A 23,620-nucleotide genomic window follows, 5' to 3' on the forward strand; every position below is an offset into this window, starting at 1 on the left:
CGGATGCACACGACCTGCATAGAACTGTCCGTAAAACTCCCTTACGAACATTTCCCAGGAAACTATGCTTGCGGGAGGGAACTTAAAAAACCATTCCTGCGCGGCTTCAGAAAGTGTTGCAGGGAAGATCCTGCACCGAGCGTCTTCGGACACTTTCTGAATGTCCATTTGTATCTCAAATTTATTGACATGAGATACTGGGTCTCCGTACCCGTCAAAATTTGGAAGTGTAGGCATTTTGAACTTGCTTGGAGTTTCTGCATTAGCTATCCTCCTATCGTGGTCGATATACGACGTCCTTTCCCCGACGAGCTGCTGCACTGCTTGGTTGAGGGCATCTATTTGGGCCTGTACAGCGGCAGGAATCGTTGTGGCCTCTGTTGCTGGGGGGACGTTCTCGCCATGCCGCTCGTGGCAATCGTTGAGTACATCACGCAAATCCTCGTCTCTTCTCCGCTGCTCGCTACCCCCGAGCCGGTTGAAGACATTATTTTGCTTGGGCTGCCCCCCAGCGTTCCGTCTATTGGGTTGGTCATCTTGAGGTACCTGGCTCCTACCCTTACCTCTTTCTTCATTCCTTCGGCCAGCGTTTCCCTTGCCTGAGTCGGCCTCATTATATCCATGGACATCTCTGAACCTTGATTGGCTATGGTGGGATTGACTGTTCCCTTGATTTCCATCCCTGGCTGAAACGTCCCGAACGTTAGAGGGCGGCCTGCGCTGGTCGTGGTGTCCCCGTGCATTATCATGCCGTGGGGGACCCCGGACCGCAGAGCCTAACTCTGAGTCCCTCCTGTTACCAGGGGGATACTGACCTCTGTTCGGTAGGTTTGGCTCATCGCCCCTACGGCGTCTAGGACTACGAGGCTGATGCTCGGCCCTATTCTGCCTCTGTTGCGGGGGATTGCCACGACCAGCTTGGGATGGTGGCTGCGCCTCAAGGTCCAATGGGTCATTGTCATGGGGCACCTGAGGCTGCTCGGGCCTTTGCGGACTCGAAGGCTGGATTGGTGGGCTAGGATTAGGACCCCTCTGGGGTGGCCCATTGACAGGTTGGTCAGGCTGCGAAACAGGTGTGCCCTGATTCCTTGCCAGTTGCAAGGCCGCCTCGAGGGCTTCCATGGCTTTGCTCTTGCGGCGGTCCATCTCCGCCTGCCTTTCGCTTAATTCCGCGCGCTGCCGTTCAATCTCCTGCTGCTGCCGCGCCACAACTTCGGCAGCAGTCTCTTGACTGGCTTTCAGACTAGCCAGCTCTTCCTGCAACGCCCCCAGGGTACTCTTTAGCGTTGCATCATCCATCTCTTCCTCCTCAAAGTCCAGATGTGGCTCATCCTCCGCCACGCTCGCAGGGGGAGGAGGAGGTGGGTTTGATGGCGCAGCAGCGGCCGCCTGTCCAGCTTTCCTTCCAGTTTTCGCCATTAGTTTTCTCAACAATGATAGATCAAGCTCTCAATGAAAGCACCAGAATGTTGACCCAGATTTTGGTCAACTGACACAGAGTCAGAATATGCTTGATATGAATGAATGTGTTGAAAAGAATCGAATGACAAAAAGCAATAAGAACACGATGTTTTATAGTGGTTCGGCCCTAGGATCTGGTAATGGCCTACGTCCACTTAGATTGTTATTGATGTGTGAATCAAATGAGTGATCAAAGAACAAGGGTTCAATGAGTTTCACCAACCTCTGAAGAACAGTACGATGTTTCATATAGAATTACACTAGTATCAAGTAATGCAAAAGCCAAAAGTCCCCTCCCTTGAGCTATCCTTTTCTATTTATAGGCTCAAGGGGGATTACATGATTTAGTTGCCGATATTCTCTCCTAAATAATCGGATACTCAGGAGATTGTGTGAGTTAAATTCGGGATTTACAAAGATCTTTACAGTAATATTACATTGTATGCGGAACCATCGACCAGACTGGTCGCAGGTCAGACTGGGCAGCTTACTGCTTCTAATACGTCTTCTGGTCGATACACTAGCAGAGCTCTTCTAGGTGTCAGCCACGTGTCCAGTGATCACTTGCCACGTCATCAATGCCAATTTTTTGGATAACAATATCATAGATTGACAAGTCAATGTAAATCCTGTGCACTCACTAATCTTAGGACTAACTTATATTTGAACATATAATCATATTTATATTCCACTGTGATTATGTCACTATAAATACAATTAGCTATATGCTCGGGATTTAATAGAAGTTTAAATTAAACAAATAATCATGAAAATAAAACATGTGGGCAAAGTGATTGTGCAAGTCAAAAAATGATTTCTATTCTTTTATTGATAATAAAAAGATATTACAAAGAAATTGGGTCTTAATTAGGGCATAAAACCCCAACAGTTTGTTCCATGGGCGTGGAGGCAGTCTTTGCACCAAGATAACCAGATTCTTGTAGAAGTTGCAAAGTGAAGGGACGTTGTGAAACATAGATTCCTTTGCTGGACCTACCTAATTCTGGACCAAGAAAAAAATGTAAATGACCAAGGTCTTTCAATTTAAACTTGTTGACAAGTGTGTGTTTGAATTCATTAAGAGCAGAAATATTGTTAGTTGCAATAACTATATCATCAACATGGACTAATAAGGATAAGAAAACACCTAAAATATTTTGAATAAAAAGAGAGTGGTCTGATGGTAATTGTTTGAAGCCTTCCTTGAGAAATGTTGAACTGAGTTTTGCATACCATGGACATGAAGTTTGTTTCAAGCCATAGACTCTTTTACAACTTGCAAATAGGATTAGGAGGAAGTTCCCCCTTTTGTGTATATCCATGAGGTAGTTTCATGTAAACATGCTCATGTAAGTAACCATAGAGTAAAAAGCATTATTTATATCCATTTGATGGAGAGTCCAATTTTTAATGGCTACAAGAGCTAAGTGAAGTTTTAAAGTGTTAAACTTAGCACAGGTGCATAGGTTTCAAGATAATCTATACCTTGTTGTTGGGATTTTGCCACCAAACAGGCTTTATACCTTTCGATGTCACCATTAGGCTTGTATTTAATTTTATAAACCCATTTGTTGCCAATTGTTTGTTGGTTAGTGGGAAGAGAAGTAATTTTCCATGTGTTGTTTGCCTCTAAAGCAGCAATTTCAGCAGACATATCTTGCTACCACTAAGGTAATTGGCAAGCTTGAGACTATGTTTTTGGTTCTTCAACATTATGAGTTGTAAGAATGGCAGCACGAAAAGGAGAAGAGATTTTACCAAAATACAATGAAGACGCAATAGGATGGGCTATTGAGGTGGAAGCATGAATATATTCACAAACGTAGTCTTAAAGGATTTGTGGTTTGTGAATAGCCTGACCTTTGCTAGTGTGTTGATCAACTCCTTGATGTGTAGGATATTGCTGAGTTGCTGCATTAAATGGAGAAATGTTAGAAGGTAACATGGAAGAAGAAAAAAAAGAGTCAAGATTTTCATGACTATTTTGTTCTTTGAAAGGGTAAATATCTTCATGAAAGATAGTGTCCCTGGAGAAAAAAAATTGGTTAGATTGCAAATCAAGTAAATAATATGCTTTCATAGCATCAGGATACCCAATAAAAATGCAAGTCCTTGATCTAGGAGAGAATTTGTGACGCTAATTATCTAATGTAGAAGCATAAACAAGGCATCCAAAATTCCTAAGATGAGCATAAGAAGACTCCTTATTTTTAAGATGCTCAAATGAGGTTTTGTCTTTTAACAAAACTGAAGCTGTCCTGTTAAGAAGATAAACAGCAGTTCGAATCAAATAACTCCAATAAGGTAAAGGAATGTTAGATTGAAAATCTAAAGCTCGTGCTACATTAAGGATACGTTTATGCTTTCTTTAAACTATCGAATTTTGTTGAGATCTATCAGCACAAGAGTGGTAATGAACCACACCTTTACAAGCAAAAAAATAAGTGAGATTAAGTTCTTTATCATTATCTGTTCTCATAGATTTTATGTTAGTTTTATAGTGAGTGTTGATAACAGTAAAAAAATTTAGTATGATGGTGTGAACATCAGCTTTGTTTTTAAGCATATATATCCAAGTGTAAGGAAATTTGTCATCTACTATAGTTAAAAAATATTTTAAACCTTCAATGCCTAAAATGTGAAATAGCCCCCAAATATCAATATGTATTGATCAAAATGTCAGCAGCAAAATTATTATTGGAAACAAAAGGAAGTTTCCTTCGCTTTGCAAGATGATGTGTAGGACAATAAAGGGTAGTAAAAGAAGTAAATGAATAATCTAACATTTTATTGATTTTATTAGTGATTTGAAATGATGGATGTCCAAGGCGAGTGTGTCATTGATTTACATAGAAATGGAACTAGGGGATACATGAGAGCAATCACATTAATTAGGAAAAAAAACTTGCTCAACATAATAGAGATTGCCTAGCTTTTTAGCTATCCCAGTCCTCAAAATCGAAGAGGTTCCCTGTAGGAAACAATTATCAGGGATAAAAAGCATGGTAAGAGTAGAGTGTTAAAGAAAGGAACTAACAGATAATAGATTTGAATTTAAATTGGGGAACATAAAGAACATTGGTTAGCATAATATGAGAATTTATGTTAACTAAACCAAAATTTAAAATTTCAACTGTAGTACCATTAGGAAGAATAACATACTTAGTATTGATAATATCAGTTACAGAAGAAAAAAATATCAGTGGTTACTCTGATACTAGCTTTGGGAAACAACAATTGGGAGGAAAGAAAAATCTATTGAGTTAGAATATTTTCTATATAAAATGAATAGAGAGCCCTTTATATAAGCCAAATAATGTTACAGAAATTTGTCACAGAAGTGTAACTAATTTGAAACTGATAAACATGACTCAATAGAATATCTAACTAATCCTAATTAAATTACAACTTAATAAGAAAAAAAATTGACCTATTTTCTCTTTTATTAAAATAAATGACTACTTTTTGTAAAAAAATAAAAATAAATTACTACTTTATATGAGTTTAAAAGTCCATATTTTGGTCTTCTACGCATTTAAAGTGGAAGATGATCCAAAATCATTCATATTAAGTTGAAGGAAATCAAACTAAAGGATCTTGAAGGAGAGAGCGTAGTATAGCATGTGAAAGAGGATCTCGGCTGACTCTCTTTGGCTGATGCAGAAACACAAGCTCTAGGACTATCAACTATAATTTATATACCAATAACAATAATTCCTATTGTTATAACGGAGGCAGTGTGGTACAAAGGGCCCAAGGTCGCGCGTGAAATTCACGAGACACTCGTGGGTAATGTCCGTGACATGGACGACAACCTAGTCGAGTCACATGATTTTCAAGCCACAACTTTTCATAACTACAGTAAATTATGAAACTTTTAATTATTTTTAACACTAACAAATTATTTTTTTCTTATCAATGAATAGCATTGGCTTTATAGATTGTACTATAAAGTTGACCCTAATCACATTATTCTCAACTTGTATTAATTTTGGTCCAATTATATATATATGTAATGCCCTGGTTACCCCAAGACAGTTCACTGTGAACTTTGAACCGTGCTTAACTCGCTAATCGAGTTCTTTAGTTAAAAACGTGCTTCTAGGTGTTATTAATAAGATAAGGTGTAAAATCAATCAAAAGGAAAAAATATATTTTATTTAAAACATAAAGTTGTTCATGGGCCCATAAAAGTGTTTACAAGTTATTTACAATACAAAATGGTCATTACAGTGTAAAATTTACAACTCGCCGACCTAAGCGGCAAAAATAGGGTAAACCCCATAGTTCCTCTGAGAACTCCTTGGCCGTGGTGGTCAAGCGGCCGCATATGTACACATCACCACCTAAGCTCTCCACTCAAGGCTGGGTGAGCTTTTCTTTCCCTTTACCTGCACCACATAGCACCCATGAGCCAAAGCCTAGCAAGAAAACTTATTACTGCACGTAAGTAATATCAAATGATGATCATGATAATCATACAGAGCTTATGGCCCTGAACATATGAGTGAATATCACTTTGAGGTTCTGTTTAACCATAATGGGGCTTATAGCCCTAATCCAATGAGTGACTGATGAGTAAGTCACTAACGTAAACCATATGAGTAGTCACTAGCTTAAACAGATGAGTAACTGATGAGTCACTACAGGGCTCAGCACCCATTGCCATGTGACTAAACCGTCACTAGGGCTCTCTGGCCCTGGCTCTAAGTGACTAGCCTTAGGCTAGACAAACGCTTTTAATATTTATTGAACTTAAGATCGGTCTGGCATTAATGCTCATTTGAGTCATTCAATGCAGATATTGATTAGATCTAATCTTTGTTGGCTTGCGTTAAACACGCTAAGACTGATCTTGACTTATGAGTCAATACCATATGACCAGTGCTCAGTACTACTTGTCGAACTTGACTAATGAGTCACAACTTCACAGTTAATACTAACACCATTGCCATTTCTGACTAATTAGTCAGTGCCATGCACAAGTGAGCAAGATTTGCTAAGCATTTGATATGCAACCAATGTCCACATATAAACATTCAACATGCCTCAAGAACAACCATGCATGTCACATATGGGGTGCAGTTTTCTTACCTCTGGTTCGAGAAAGAGATAGTAGCAGAACGACCCTTGAGAACGATTGACGTTTTGATTCCTTAGCGGTTACCTAGGCATAACTAATTATAACCTTCATTAATGAAAATCAACAATAATAGGGTCTTGACCTAGACCTCACTCCCGGGACCCCGAATTGTACCCAAACGGTGAGTAGATTCGATCCTGAGCCTTAAGGATTGAAACCCTGAGCCAAAAACCCTTAAAAATGCCTAAAACAGGAATCTGATGGAACAGGGTAGCGCCCCAGTGCTACCCCACTAGCGCCCCAGCAACCTAAGCAGAGCCAAAACCACCCAAAGCTACACTGAGGAGCGCTGTAGCGCCCCCTAGTGGGCGCTATGGTGCTACACCCAGCCAGAAATGGCCCTGAAACTTTCCCCTTCGATTCCTCCATTTCCAACCTGAATCAAATGCTTCCAAACCTCATTTTAAGTCCCAATTGAACCCAAAAACCATCTCCACATGTCCTAGGCATCACAATCCCAAGAAACCTAGCCAAAAACTCCCATCAACTCCCCTCAACCAATCAAGAAAACCAAGTTCAAAACTATAGCAAAAACAGGGCAAAGCTAGAGGTTCAATGGCTAGAAACTTACCTCAAGCTCAGATTAGGACCCTCTTCAATAGTGGAACACAATCACAAGCCCTCAAGATCCACTTCCCTAGCTTGAATCCACAAGAAAAGCTCCAAAAATCCAAAGGAAAAAGGAGAGAAAATAAGGTACGGGAGAAAGTTTTCTATGCTCTATTTTCTTCAAGTTTCTACAACCTTCAATGGCTTATATCAATCTTAAGGTGAAATGACCTTTTTGCCCCTAGGTCTAAAGACTCCCAAGGGTAAAACAGTCCTTTTCCACCTATTTCGTTAATCATAATTAACATCCTCCAATTCCCGTTATTCTCAAAAAGCAATAATTCATATCCCGTTACCCTTTAATTCCCAGCAATGCTCAAATCACAAAAATTACCGTGAGACTCGCTCCGAGCCCCGAACTTAATCTCGTTATGACTAAACTGCTAATCTACACTCAAAGATCGTCTCATGCCTAATGGCTCGAACAAATCCACATTTTAATGTGGCCTCCACAATAGTTCACCGACATGCATACACATATACAATTACGCCCTCAACGAGCCAAATTGCCAAAATACCCCTGTGATAAAATGTAGACCCACATGCATGCATTTAACATCATATTATAATATAATTCACATAAACATGAATATAATAGTTTAATGGCATAATAAAACAGTTATGGCCCTCCCGGCCTACTAATCCATCCATTAAACCGCATTAGGAATTTTGAGGCATTACAATATATATATATATATATTCTGTTGATACAACATGTAAAAATTTACCAATGCATTATCAAACGTAACCTGCATTCTGGTTTTCCCCATACCCCTTTTAATAGAAAATTACATTATTTTATATGTGTTTATTTATTGAAGTTTACAAAAATATGACTTTTCTAAAACATAATTATTTTATGGTTTTTTATAAATTTTTATGGGTTCTTTCCCATATTTTTGTAAAAAATCCTGATTATACTATATTTTTATTACTAATGAGATTTTGTTTAAGTAGAAGGGTAGTTATGTAATTTCATTTTATTTAATTTTTTTAACTATTTTATATTACCTTTTTTACTCAATTTTTTTTTTACATTTTTATTTTATGTTATTTTAACTTTTTTATATTATTGTTCACTCCAAAACTTTACCTTTCGGTTTTCACATTTAACTTTCACAAACTGACTCTTCTTCTTCTCCTCCTTATTGACGATTTTGGTGTTGCCATTTTCTGCAACTTCGGTGAATGGAGGGGACGACTGGAAGCTCAGCGAACAGATGGGAAGGAGTGGAAGATCTGTGAACGAACTGGAATGACTGCAAGCTCGGCGAACAATCCCGTACAACGACAGTACGACTGAGTGACGTATGTGTCTTGAATTATTACTAAAATGAAAGTTGTAAAAAAATTTCTATTAAATATACCTACTGATGTCTACCATTATGCTAGAGACATTTATATAAAGTTGTTAAAATTTATTTCATAGAAGCATAAAAAAAAATAAAGGCTTTTATTGATGGAGGGTATTCCAAACCAGTTAGTTTGGGAGGGACATTTGCTTTTGACATTTTCTATTTTATATGATTAATGAACATGTAAACTTTTCACAGTATCTCATCATACTTCACTAGGTAGGTTTGATGGGTGTAGTTCCTTTTTGGATTTTCAAATATTTGGCAAGAAGCATTATATTCCAAACCAGTTAGTTTAATGCAGAAGTTTTTGCTATGTTAATTACCATAGTACCCCTCCTTTTGTTGAGGTGCTTTTGTTTAATTTTGAGTTCCAATATGTGATAACTTTTCTCCTAAACCGAGTTTTTTTTTAATTAAATTTTTCCATACAAATTAGGGAAAGTTTATGTAACGCCCTGGTTAGCCAAGATCGTTACACTGTGTATTTTAGATAGTGCTAAACTCATTAAATGATTCATTTGACCATAAACATGCAACTAAATGTGATTAACGGTCCAGGGTTAAAAATTTTGGTCAAAATGAATGGATATTTCATTAAAACGTTAAGTTATACATGGGAACCCATAATAGAAATTTACAAAGTTGTTTACAATTCCAAAAGGGTAATTACAACTCAAAAGTTATAACCTACCGAAAATAAGGGTTTAACCCTAGTTCCTCTGAAAAACCTTGGCTGTGGTGGTCAAGTAGCTGCATATGTACACATTGCCACCGAAGCTCTCCAACTCATGGTTGGTCTAGCTTCCCTTTCCCCTTACCTGCACCACATAGCACCTGTGAGCCATGGCTTAGCAAGAAAACTTAAACATGTTCATAAGCAGTTAATAACATGTTTCCAAATCATAATAAGCATGCCTAGCAGTAATAACTGTACTAATGCATGCATACCATTTATATAAATGACCACAACGTCATATGGGGCCAGATTCCCTAATTAAATGATCAACTAAATCATATCGGGGCCCATTGCCCAAAAATAAATGATTAATGAATCATACTGGGACTCAATGCCCAAGGATATGGGAATAATAAGTCACCCCGAGGCCCATTGCCCTATCCTCTATATAACCAGTCATGGAGCTAGCCCAGCGTACCTGGCGCTTAATTTTCCACGACCATTGGGTCAGACAAGCATGATGCACTCCTGATTAGGACTAACCATATCGACCAGCACTTAGCGCGCTATTTCCACCCTTGACTGATAAGCCAATGCTTTTCGAGCGCTCAACGCTATTGCCATCCTTGACTGATAAGCCAATGCTTTTCGAGCGCTCAACGCTATTGCCATCCTTGACTTATAAGTCAATGCTTTTCTCTAGGGGTGTTCATAAAACTGCCCACATCGGACAAACCTCCCACACTGCCCCACACCGCCCCATAATTTACGGTTTAGAATCCTTCGTGGTGTGGTTGCGGTTTGTATTTTTGCCAAACCGCGCGGTGCAATGCGGTTTTAAATTTTATAAATGCGGTTCAACCCACACCGCACCGCATCATTATATATATATTAACTTTTTATTTTATTTTCTTTTTTACAACATTTAAAATTAATGCATAAATATTTATATAGTAAAATATACACAATATCTAGAAAAAATATATCATGTTTTATAGTATGTTAACACATATTCTACTTCAATCTAAAGATATTCCTCATTAACTAAAATATTGTAACGCCCTGGATAGCCAAGACTGTTACACTGTGTGTTTATAAAAGTGCTAGACTTGCTAATCAAGTCGTTTAATTAAGAACGTGTACTGAAACTATAAAGGAACTAGGGTTAAAATGTTTTGGTCTCAAAAGTCACATTTTTCATAAAGAAACATTTCCTGTTTACACGGGATCCCAAAAATGTTAAGATTAAAACCGTTTACAAAAGATTCAATGACTAAATACAATATTAGCCATATTAAGGCAAAACAGACAAATAGGCAATCTCTGTTCTAATCCACTCCTCGGTCATGGCGACCGAACAGCTGGCTATGTACATTTCCACCTCGTAGCCCTCCATCTCAGGATTGGTCCAACTTGCCTTTGCCTTTACCTGCACCACGTAGCACCCGTGAGCCAAGGCCCAGCAAGAAAACACAACAACAGAGCATAAGCAATCAACAGACAAATCAATATCTCATGTTGCATCACATATTCTTACCCATATCAACACTCAGAATAGTCAAGTATTCAGCATACTAAACATATCAATACATATCATACACCAAATCACATATGATAACTAGGGTTAGCGTCCTCATGTCGCACCCTCCGTTATCCCACTGACTCCGGCCCGCTTAAACCGAGTGATACGAACCACACCAACGATTGTGGTGAAACCCGACACCAAATATGGCAGCCACCAAGAACACACGAAATGGGAATGAAGAACCGCGACCCAATGCTTAGCCAAGCACGAACCTTGGTATGAGGAAGACGCCACAAACGGGGATGGGAATCCGTTTGATAAGTCGGATTGAACGCCACAAGGAATACCCTTGATAAGTTCGAATAGTCTCTTCAAGAACTCAAGAAGAAAACCTCTCAATTTTAATTTCATCATATTCTGCCTTTCCCAAACGTTTACAAGGCCTATATATAGCCGAAAACTACATCAAGTCAAGCCCCATTGTCTTCCTAATGAAAACCGAAAATTAAAGACAAGCCTTTTGTCTTCCTAATGAAAACCGAAAATTAAAGACAAAAGGACTCTTGGACTCACACAAGTCAAGTGTTTGACTTTTCTCAAAATAAACAAAGACTAAATAAAAAAATACAAGATGACAAAATACAATAAGACTCATCAAGCTTCTAAACTAGGTCTACTTTGATGAGTAGGACAAGTCTTCGTTCTCCTTCAGTGTTGACCAGGGTCTCCTCTTGTTTTAGGACTCTGTGGACTAGGCTGTTAAGTTCTTCTTTGAATCTCTTGGCTAGTGCCCTCGTCACCGGACCAACTGGAACTTGACTTGGATCTTTAGTCTTGGTGTCCTCATCACCGAGCTCAGTGAATATTAAGTTGTCCTCGACTACCAGTGGCCAAGCCGCACCCTGTGCGCAAATATTGTGTATGGCACCCTTAGGCCACTATCACATGTCCCATGGCATAATACCATCATTGACATAATACAAATATCGGGAGCACTTAGTCCCATCACAAACATATAACCGGGTGCAGTTTTCTTACCTTTCGATTCGCTAGCCCTTGACTCCTTGAGCACGATCCCTCTCGAGCCCTAGCGCTCACCTAATCACAACCATAGGTCAAAGTCATCACCAAACCTCAAGTCCAAAACTGTAGAGTCCAAGAACTTTACTTAGCTAAGATAGATAATAGTATGATAGTATTTATAGCATTATCTTTGTTACTGTGGATTTTTGGTTCAGACCGGGAATTATTTGGACACTCATAGTAGTACTTATAGATTTTCTAAGTTTAACCTATAGTTTAAGAATATTAAGTATAACCTAAAGTTTGATTAAAGTGACTGATATTAAGGATTATATTATTATATTATAAGGTTTAGACATCAACCAATAGGATTTTAAGCACATGTTTTGAATGGTAATTAAGGATTAAGATTTTTGAGGATTAAATATAATAAGGAGTAAAGTTTGAATGTTATAGGGTCAGTCAGCAGCTTTGAGTACGTTGAGGGCTTAGTCAAGGCTGTTTACTCCATTCAAACCTAGCTAAAAATGTGTAATTTCGTGTTTAAATATTCAGCGTATGCCGATATATCGCAGCTATAGGGGGCGATATGTCGCAGCACGTAGATACGGAAAACACGAAATGATGCACGGTCGCCTCGGGCATACTGGCCCAGGCGATATATCGCCTACAGGGGGCGATATATCGCCTCCTTCAGCATGGATTCAAACTCTTTTGAATTCATTTCCTTTCAGCCATTCAAACTCCTTCAACAGTCCAGCATCTTGTGAATGAGTCTTCAGCCTCTGCTGAACGATTATTCAAATGATTTTCACCTAAAAAGCCATTATTTTTATTCAAGTAAAATCAAGATATTTTCATTCCCAAACTCTATAAATAGGACCTAGTACCCAGCCATTATTCACCATTTGCTCTAAGTTCAGAAGCTGCTAGTGTTAAGTGAGTGTGAGAGTGTAAACACTTGGTTTGGGGAAAAACTATAAGCTTAAACATCATAAGCTTATCAAACACTTTGGGAAGTGAGTTCTATAGTATTTCGGTGAAGGTTAGATTGATCTTGCAATCTTTGAGGTAAACCCAAAACTCTAGTTCCTTTCTGTATTTTATGTTATTTCCTTTCTCAAAACCTTCTACTCAGTCCCCTAACCTTATTCTTATTTTGGTTAGGGAATCCAAGCTCTTAAGCATATAAGTTGGTAAGTATGTTTTTATGGTTTAGTCTTTCCATCTCTTTCATTTCATCTCCTTTCTTTAGACTTACTCTTTTTTTATGGTTTTAGGAGTGTTCCAACAATCCCAACTCAGTCCATAATCTCGGTAACTTTGGTAAGGAAAATAGGCTAGAATTAATATGTTATGTGCTTATGTTATCTATATGTTTTATGTTATTAAAAGTGTTATGATATGTATATGTGTATGTTTGTAGGCTTGGGCATATGACCCATATGACTAACAAGACCCCAAATGGGTTATGGGCATATGACCTACTTAGCTAGTAGGACCCCATTAATCCCATGGGCATATGCTTGTTTAGTCTATGGGACCCCAAGTAATAATGGCCATTATAATAAGTGTATTATGTGTTATGATATGTCTTTACGTTATTATGACATTATGTTTATGTTTATGACTATGTGTTAGATTTTCCTTGCTGGGCATTAGGCTCATTCCTTTCTGTTTATGTGCAGGAAATAAGCTTTAGAGGCGGAAAGATTCGTGACGCTTAGAGGATGTGTATCGATGGTGAATGGAGTCAAGGGGCCGAGCGTTATTCGATTCGAGGATGTAGTCTTGTTTATGCTTTTATGGTTTTAAATGTATTTTCCGCATTTTCTATGTAACTCTTTTTAGTTTTTAAGTTATTTTGTTTTAAAGACAATGGGTACCCATATCCTACTTATTTTTATGAAAGTAACCTTTGTTTCTACAAGTTTATAATAAATTATGGTATTTCTGCAAAAATGTAAGTTTTATGTATAGATTTGTTAATGGTCCAAATAGTCTAGATTAGTGGGTCGTTACAGTTGGTATCAGAGCAAACGGTTCCTTCGCATGAAGTTCTCCTCGATACACATGCTCAAAGCTCCGAATCGGACCGCCAAGTAAGTGTTTAAGTTACAAGTTACAAGTTACTTTGTCTATGTGTATAGCTAACGACTTTAGTGTTTATGTTTTAGTTAAGAATGAATGGAGCTTTAAGCAATGAGGATATCCGAGCCATTAAGGCTTTAAAAAGAATAAGGGAGCCAAGAAACACCATAGGAACACTAGAAAAGATCACTCAAAGATTGATTTTGTTCCACAAAGAGATAGGTCACCTTCAAGAGTCTAAGCAAATCATGATGAGAGCTGCAGAACAATATGTCCTAGTAATTAGGCTTTTAAAAGATTTTCCGTCAGCAATTTTAACTTTAGAAGAAATATGGGAGAATATAAATAATGACGATGACTTACAAGCAGCCCTAAGATATTATTCTCTCATACTTAAGTTCACCTATGATTTAGAGTTTCAATTCACTAATGAGCAACAACATAGGATCTTCTTAAATCTTCCCCGAGGAAATTTTGAGGCTCAAGACAATGATGATTATAAGGAGACAGATAATGATATGCTAGATGAAGGATCGGATGTAGAAGATCCCGATTTTTAAGAATAGCTAGTTTTTTCAATGTTTGTTTTGTTTGTTTCTTTATTTTATGATTGTAATAAGTGAAAATTAATTTTTTTTCCAAATTAAGTTCATGTTATTTTATTTTCATGTATGAGTTTGATTTTTTTTCGCAATCATAATGAGTAATAAATAAAATGAATAATGACTAAGTTCAGTGAAGGTGGATACAAATCAATGAACCAAGTTTCCTTATTGAGAGTTAGGGGGCCTTAGTAGTGGGAACGATTTTTACTGATCCCAGCCCTCCCTCAATATGGTTAACTTTGGAACAAAGATAAGTTTCGAGCCTGAGAATTAAGTCATATAGGATGATTAGAAACACACTTAGAAAATAAAGATGACTTGTTTTTCTAAGTATAGAAACCCACTCTAATAATAAATAAAGACCTATATAATTTTTCATAAGAAGTCATAATAAATAGGTCCGAGATATGTTTGTTTTAGAATAAGTTTTTGCCTTAGAGCCTATTAGGGTAAGTTCTAACAAGTTCTCGACTGTTAGAACTTTTGGTGAAGATGTCGCTCCGAAGATCTGCACGCACCAACGGAAACGCCTCCAACGTTGTTCCAACGACCAATGATGCCCTCCAGTTCGCAGAAGAGGAGTGCGTACTACTACTAGCCGCAACGCGCCGACACCGTCAGCTGACAACACCGTGGAAATCGCTAGACGGCGACAACAAGTCGAGGAACTCTTGCAGCAACAACGTCAACAGGCGCAGACTCAGCCTCAGCCTCCGCCGCAACCGCAGTCGCAGCTACAACAAATGGCCCTAGCACCCCAACAAGTTGGTCCATATGGGGGATGGCCAGTGACGCACTACGCGCCACATCCAGTACCGAATATGGAGTCAGTGTATGAAAGGTTCCGCAAACAGCACGCTCCAAACTTCAAAGGGACTATAGACCCCTTTGAGGCAGAAGAGTGGCTAAGGAATGTGAAGCCAATTCTTACGCACATGAATCTCAGTAATGCAGACCGCATATCCTGCGTCTCGTCATTACTCAAGAAGGATGCCAGAATATGGTGGGACTTAGTTCAGCAGACTAACGATGTCACCACCATGATATGGACAAGATTTGTGGAGCCGTTCCACAAGAAGTATTACGCCTCGGCAGTCATCGCTAATGGTAGAAGAATATGCTCGTCAGTTCAACAGATTAGTCAAGTTTGCACCAGAGTTGGTCCCAACCAACTTTACGAGGTTGACCAAGTTCATCGGAGGACTTAGACCAAAGATGGAATTAGGGGTTAAGTTAGCAAACCTGGGAACCACTACCTATGCCAATGTTCTAGAAGCGGCAATTGAAGTAGAAAGGATTCTGATGAATGTTAGTGAGGAGAAGAAGGATTAAACGATGGTTCCAGACCAAAGTCTTTGCATTGACCCAAGGAGGAACCCATGCTAGTAACAGGGATTTACAGGTCAGATCCTATCCTCGATAGTATATGTTCTAGTATCGCTTGATTGGTAACAGTATACTCGTATATCTCGTTAGGAATGATAGAAAAACTAGACAAACCTAGTGAAAGATTTAGAACTAGGTTTGTAACCGAGTTGCCTTCGGGCAAAGTAGTTCTATTATCACGAATAGTACGAGGCGTACCGATCAAGATTGAGGACATAGAACTAGAAGGAGACCTGATAGAGCTAGTGATCAAGGACTTCGACGTAATACTAAGCATGGATTGGCTAGCACGGCATGGCGCAACGATCGACAGCAAACGCAAGAAGGTGATGTTCGAGACTCCTGACGGCCAGAGACGATGCTTCATGGGACAAGCTTCAGGATTACGCACCAATTTAGTGTCATCTCTCAAAGCTCAACAAAGGATAGAGAAAGGATGTCAAGTATTCTTAGCCAGCAGCACGAACATGGAAAAGAAGACGCCACTTAAGGATGGAGATGTTCGAGTTATACAAGAATTTCCAGAGGTATTTTCCGATGACTTGCCAGGATTGCCGCCAACTCAAGAGATAGACTTCACGATAGAATTAGTACCGGGCACCGAGCCTATCTCTAAGGCACCATACCGGATGGCACCTACAAAACTCAAGAAGTTAAAGACGCAGCTACAAGAACTCCTAGACTTAGGCCAAGCCATTAACCATGGGGAGCTCCGGTACTATTCGTGAAGAAGAAGGACGGAAGTATGCGGATGTGCATAGACTACCGTGAGCTGAACAAAGTAATGATTAAGAACAAGTACCCGCTACCTCAGATTGACGATTTATTCGATCAACTCCGAGGCGCGACTGTATTCTCTAAGATCGATTTAAGGTCCGGGTATCATCAGCTCAAGGTAAAAGGAGAAGATATTCCTAAGATAGCCTTTAGGACTCGTTATGGACATTACGAGTTGGTTATGTCTTTTGGTCTTGCTAACACACCAGCCGCGTTATGGACTTAATGAATAAGGTCTTCAAGGATTACTTAGATAAATTCGTCGTTGTATTCATCGACGATATCTTAGTATACTCCAAGGATGAAGTAGAGCACGAGGAACATTTGAGGATGATTTTGACGCGATTGAAGGAGCACCAACTCTACGCGAAGTTCAAGAAATGCGAGTTTTGACTCTCACAAGTGGCGTTCCTCGGGCACATCATATCGAAAGACGGAGTTGCAGTAGATCCATCGAAGGTAGAGGCCGTGAAGGATTGGCCTAGACCAAAGAACGCGTCAGAAGTAAGAAGCTTCTTAGGGCTAGCAGGTTACTATAGAAAGTTGTAGAGGGCTTTTTCTAAGATAGCCACTCCACACACCAACCTGACCCGGAAGCAACAAAAGTTTAACTGGAACGATAAGTGTGAAGAAAGCTTCCAGTTGCTTAAAGATAAGCCTTGCTCAACACTAGTACTTAGTGTACAGACACCCGACGATAAGTTCGTTGTCTAATGCGATGCATCAAAGCTAGGATTGGGAAGCGTGTTGATGCAAAAACGACAAAGTGATAGCCTACACCTCACGACAGTTGAAGGAGTATGAACAACGCTACCCAACTCACGATATGGAGTTGGCAGCGGTGGTCGATGCAAATCTGGCACCATTATCTTTACGGAGAACGGTGCGAGATTTATACGGACCACAAGAGTTTAAAATACTTCTTTACACAGAAGGAGCTCAACATAAGGCAGCGCAGGTGGATATAATTAGTCAAGGATTACAACTACGAAATCCTATACCACCCAGGGAAGGCGAACGTAGTTGCCGACGCGCTTAGTAGGAAAAGCTATGGGAACTTAGCAGTCTTTTCCGGAATAGAAAAGCCGCTACAGCAGGAGCTTATCAGTGCCAGAATAGAAGTGGTTGTAGGCAAGCTAGCTAACTTGTCTATCCAATCAAATCTGCTAGAGGACATACGGATTGGTCAGAGACGTGAGGAATCGCTAGCACCACATATGGAAGCAGTCAGAGAAGGCAAGAACACAGATTTCTCAATATCTAGCCAAGGTTTATTGAGATATAAGGATCGGGTATGCGTGCCAGACAATCAGAGTATTAAGAAGACAATCCTAGAAGAAGCGCATAATGCCCCGTACTCAGTTCATCCAGGGTCTACCAAGATGACTTATGACATCAAGGCAGTCTATTGGTGGCCAGGGATGAAGAAGGACATAGCTGAGTATGTATCTAAGTGTCTGGTATGCCAGCAAGTGAAAGCAAAGCATCAGCGGCCTGCAGGTTTATTGCAACCGCTTAGCATACCAGAATGGAAGTGGAATGATATAGCCATGGATTTTGTGACGGGGCTACCAAAGACGAACAAGCAGCATGATTCCGCTTGGATAGTAATAGATAGACTAACCAAGTCGGCTCATTTTCTGCCTGTTAGAACGTCATGCACGGCAGACCAATATGCAACATCTACATCCAAGAGATTGTACGATTGCATGGAATGCCCAAGACGATAGTGTCAGATAGAGGATCAGTATTTACGTCAAGATTTTGGAGAAGCTTACAGCAAGCTATGGGTACTAAGTTAAGCCTTAGTACAGCTTTCCATCCTCAGACAGATGGGCAGTCTGAGCGTACGATTCAGATCTTAGAGGATATGCTACGCGCTTGTATACTTGATTTCGGAGGTTCGTGGAACAAGTACTTACCACTGATCGAGTTCTCGTACAACAACAGCTACCAGTCGACGATCGAGATGGCACCTTATGAGTTGCTATATGGAAGAAGGTGCCGATCACCGTTGCACTGGGACGAGGTAGGAGAAAGGAAGCTTCTAGGGCCCGAAGCTGTTAGACAAGCTCAAGAAGCAGTAGCGCTTATTAGACAGCGTATGCTTGCAGCTCAAAGCCGACAGAAAAGCTATGCGGATACCAAGCGACGCGATGTGGAATTCCAAGTTGGAGATCAAGTCTTCATGAAGATATCTCCTATGAAAAGTGTCAAGCGGTTCGGAAAGAAAGGCAAGCTTAGTCCCCGATTCATAGGTCCTTTTAGATATTGGACAAAGTGGGAACAGTTGCGTATAGACTAGCCCTACCGCCAGCACTAGCCGATAGTCACAACGTCTTCCACATCTCGATGTTACGCAAATATGTGTCAGACCCATCTCACGTCCTCAAGAACAATACGATAGCGCTCCAGAAAGACTTAAGTTACGAGGAACGACCGGTTAGCATCCTAGATAGAGGGATGAAGCAGTTACGGTCCAAGAGCTTTCCTATAGTCAAAGTCCTATGGAGCAATAGTTTTGAATGCGAGGCAACGTGGGAGTTGGAGGAGGACATGCAAGGCCGGTATCCGGAGTTATGTGATAAGTAAATTTCGAGGACGAAATTCTTTTTAGTAGGGGAGAATTGTAGAGTCCAAGAACTTTACTTAGCTAAGATAGATAATAGTATGATAGTATTTATAGCATTATCTTTGTTACTGTGGATTTTTGGTTCAGACCGGGAATTATTTGGACACTCATAGTAGTACTTATAGATTTTCTAAGTTTAACCTATAGTTTAAGAATATTAAGTATAACCTAAAGTTTGATTAAAGTGACTGATATTAAGGATTATATTATTATATTATAAGGTTTAGACATCAACCAATAGGATTTTAAGCACATGTTTTGAATGGTAATTAAGGATTAAGATTTTTGAGGATTAAATATAATAAGGAGTAAAGTTTGAATGTTATAGGGTCAGTCAGCAGCTTTGAGTACGTTGAGGGCTTAGTCAAGGCTGTTTACTCCATTCAAACCTAGCTAAAAATGTGTAATTTCGTGTTTAAATATTCAGCGTATGCCGATATATCGCAGCTATAGGGGGCGATATGTCGCAGCACGTAGATACGGAAAACACGAAATGATGCACGGTCGCCTCGGGCATACTGGCCCAGGCGATATATCGCCTACAGGGGGCGATATATCGCCTCCTTCAGCATGGATTCAAACTCTTTTGAATTCATTTCCTTTCAGCCATTCAAACTCCTTCAACAGTCCAGCATCTTGTGAATGAGTCTTCAGCCTCTGCTGAACGATTATTCAAATGATTTTCACCTAAAAAGCCATTATTTTTATTCAAGTAAAATCAAGATATTTTCATTCCCAAACTCTATAAATAGGACCTAGTACCCAGCCATTATTCACCATTTGCTCTAAGTTCAGAAGCTGCTAGTGTTAAGTGAGTGTGAGAGTGTAAACACTTGGTTTGGGGAAAAACTATAAGCTTAAACATCATAAGCTTATCAAACACTTTGGGAAGTGAGTTCTATAGTATTTCGGTGAAGGTTAGATTGATCTTGCAATCTTTGAGGTAAACCCAAAACTCTAGTTCCTTTCTGTATTTTATGTTATTTCCTTTCTCAAAACCTTCTACTCAGTCCCCTAACCTTATTCTTATTTTGGTTAGGGAATCCAAGCTCTTAAGCATATAAGTTGGTAAGTATGTTTTTATGGTTTAGTCTTTCCATCTCTTTCATTTCATCTCCTTTCTTTAGACTTACTCTTTTTTTATGGTTTTAGGAGTGTTCCAACAATCCCAACTCAGTCCATAATCTCGGTAACTTTGGTAAGGAAAATAGGCTAGAATTAATATGTTATGTGCTTATGTTATCTATATGTTTTATGTTATTAAAAGTGTTATGATATGTATATGTGTATGTTTGTAGGCTTGGGCATATGACCCATATGACTAACAAGACCCCAAATGGGTTATGGGCATATGACCTACTTAGCTAGTAGGACCCCATTAATCCCATGGGCATATGCTTGTTTAGTCTATGGGACCCCAAGTAATAATGGCCATTATAATAAGTGTATTATGTGTTATGATATGTCTTTACGTTATTATGACATTATGTTTATGTTTATGACTATGTGTTAGATTTTCCTTGCTGGGCATTAGGCTCATTCCTTTCTGTTTATGTGCAGGAAATAAGCTTTAGAGGCGGAAAGATTCGTGACGCTTAGAGGATGTGTATCGATGGTGAATGGAGTCAAGGGGCCGAGCGTTATTCGATTCGAGGATGTAGTCTTGTTTATGCTTTTATGGTTTTAAATGTATTTTCCGCATTTTCTATGTAACTCTTTTTAGTTTTTAAGTTATTTTGTTTTAAAGACAATGGGTACCCATATCCTACTTATTTTTATGAAAGTAACCTTTGTTTCTACAAGTTTATAATAAATTATGGTATTTCTGCAAAAATGTAAGTTTTATGTATAGATTTGTTAATGGTCCAAATAGTCTAGATTAGTGGGTCGTTACAAAAACCTAGCCTCGGGACCAATCCCGAGCCCCCGGGAAGTCCTAGTTCCACCAAACAAGGTGGTGGAACCAAACCTCGAACCCTTGGTCAAAAACCCTTGTAAATAACCCTAAAATCCCTTTCTGGAAACAGGGCAGCGCTACAGCGCTCTTAGGAGGGCGCTACAGTGCTACAAGCAGAAGCAAAATCACCCAGGAAGCATGGGCTAGCGCTACAGCGCCCAAATGCTAGCGTTGTAGCGCTAGTCACAAACAGGCAATACCTCAATTTTCCTTCCTGCGATTTCCTCGAACCAAACTCAACCAAAACTTCTCCAAACCTTCACCAAACTCTAAAACAAGCTTATTAACACATTCCACTCATCCCAAGCACCCCAAATACTCAGAACCCAAGCACATGCATCCCTAATCTCAAAATTCACCATAGCCACTTATAGACTTCAAAACTCAGCAAAAACCAGTCAAAACATCAAAGTTAAAAGCTCAGAGTTTATACCTTTGATGAAAATTCGACCTCAAGTTGCCTCTAGACCTCCTTGTCTTGCTCTTCCTCAACCTTTGGCTCCAACTTCCCTAGATTTCCCCATCAACACAGCTTAGATCTTAGCTAAAAACCAAAACCAGAACTGAAGGAACTACAAAGTTTTACCTCAAGTGATGGTGTGTTCTTGCTAAGCCTTTCCCACTCTTCAAGCCTAGCTTAGGATTTCTGTTGCTCAGCCTAACCCAGCTCCCCTCTGAGTTTTGCTCCAAGAAAAAACCCAGAAATGATGAAGGAAATCACCAATCGACTCCTAGGAAAACAACTCTGTTTTCTCCCTTTTCTTTTTCTTTCCTTCTTTTCTTTCTTTCCACAGCCTTCTACCCTTTTTCTACAATTCCCACTAAGTATAAAGCCTCAGAATACTTATCTCCTGCAAGCCAAATGACCATTATGCCCTCCCTTTTAATCCACTTAGGGGCATTTTAGTCATTTTACCCAATTCCCGCTAATTCCTCGAGTGTCTCTAATATTTTCCTGCTTACTTCCCAATACCTAATTAATCACCAATAATATTCCTCGATGTCAAAATAGACTCCAATATACTCACTAAATTCCCATTTATACCCCTAGGCTCACCCCGAGCCGGGTATAAATCCCCGCCATGACTTTTTCGCTAATCTGCTCACTAGGATTGTCTTGAGTCACAGATCAAAGATATATCCACATAATAATGTGGTCTCAAAAATTATCACATATATCAATACAGTTATGCCCATAATGGCCAAAATTACGATTATGCCCTTCTAATCTAATCAGCTTCTCCCTGCATCTAAGAGAGTTGCGACGCCCCAAGAACAGGGCCGCGACTCAACCAGCAAACTCTATTTTTTTCTCCATTTTTCTTAAGCCAAATCCCTCTAAAAACCTATCCAAACATAGCCAAATCCCAAAAATAAATTTCCCAATCAACTCAGCAGCACAAAACCATCAAAAGCCGAGTTACAAACGAATCAAAAACTCATCAAAACCATAAAATCCAATCAAGGTTAAGAACTCAAACACTTCGAGCTTAAATCTTAGATTACCTCTGATTAAGTTGTTTTCAAGCTAAATCCTCAGACTATCAAGCTTCTAATCTTCCCTAGAATCATTATGACTCTAACCTCGCTTGAATCCGAGCTCTAATACTCGAGTTTTCTTCGAAAATGCTATCGAGCGCCAAAAAGGAGAGAACGGGAGAGAGAACGAGAAAGTTTGAACGTGTTTATTTTTTGTCAGGTTACTTCGAGATTAAGTAACCTTTAAGCAAATCCCAAGGCTCGGGGTACCCAAAAACGCCACTGAGGGTAAAATAGTCAAAATTCCCAAAACTCCCTCCTGGTCTCACTAACTCCAAATATATCCTCAAATATTTATTCCCATTACCCAATATCCCAATAGTGTACTAAATACCCAAAATACCCCTTGACTCACCCTGAGTCAAGTATTGGTCCCGTTGTGACTATCTCACTAACTTGCTCCCTGGGATCGCCTCGTGTAGAGTAACCCAAATATATCCACATAAGAGCACTTACATTGGATGAGCTAAAATGTGTTATTCTTTATAATATAGAGAAAAAATAGTTAAGTAGCATTCCATTGGATGATGTAAAGTTATATTTTTTTACCTAAATGAATAGTATTTCTTTATATGTAGTGAAATACTATTCATCAAGCTATAAATATTTTATTATTTTTTTATAAACTTTTGTATATATATATGAGTGTGATACTATTATGTTTAATTATTTTATTTCTTAAAATGAATAAAATATTTTTAAAAATATAATATATATAAATAATGTAAATAAGCAAATGTATGGTATAATGTAAAAGTTTTGAGGTAAATTATAAAAATGTATGTTTTTGTGATATATTTTATAATACACTTTGTTTACAATATTTAGCTAAAACTCA

This window comes from Humulus lupulus, chromosome 4 (assembly GCF_963169125.1).
Source record: "Humulus lupulus chromosome 4, drHumLupu1.1, whole genome shotgun sequence".
Taxonomy (NCBI): Eukaryota; Viridiplantae; Streptophyta; class Magnoliopsida; order Rosales; family Cannabaceae; genus Humulus; species Humulus lupulus.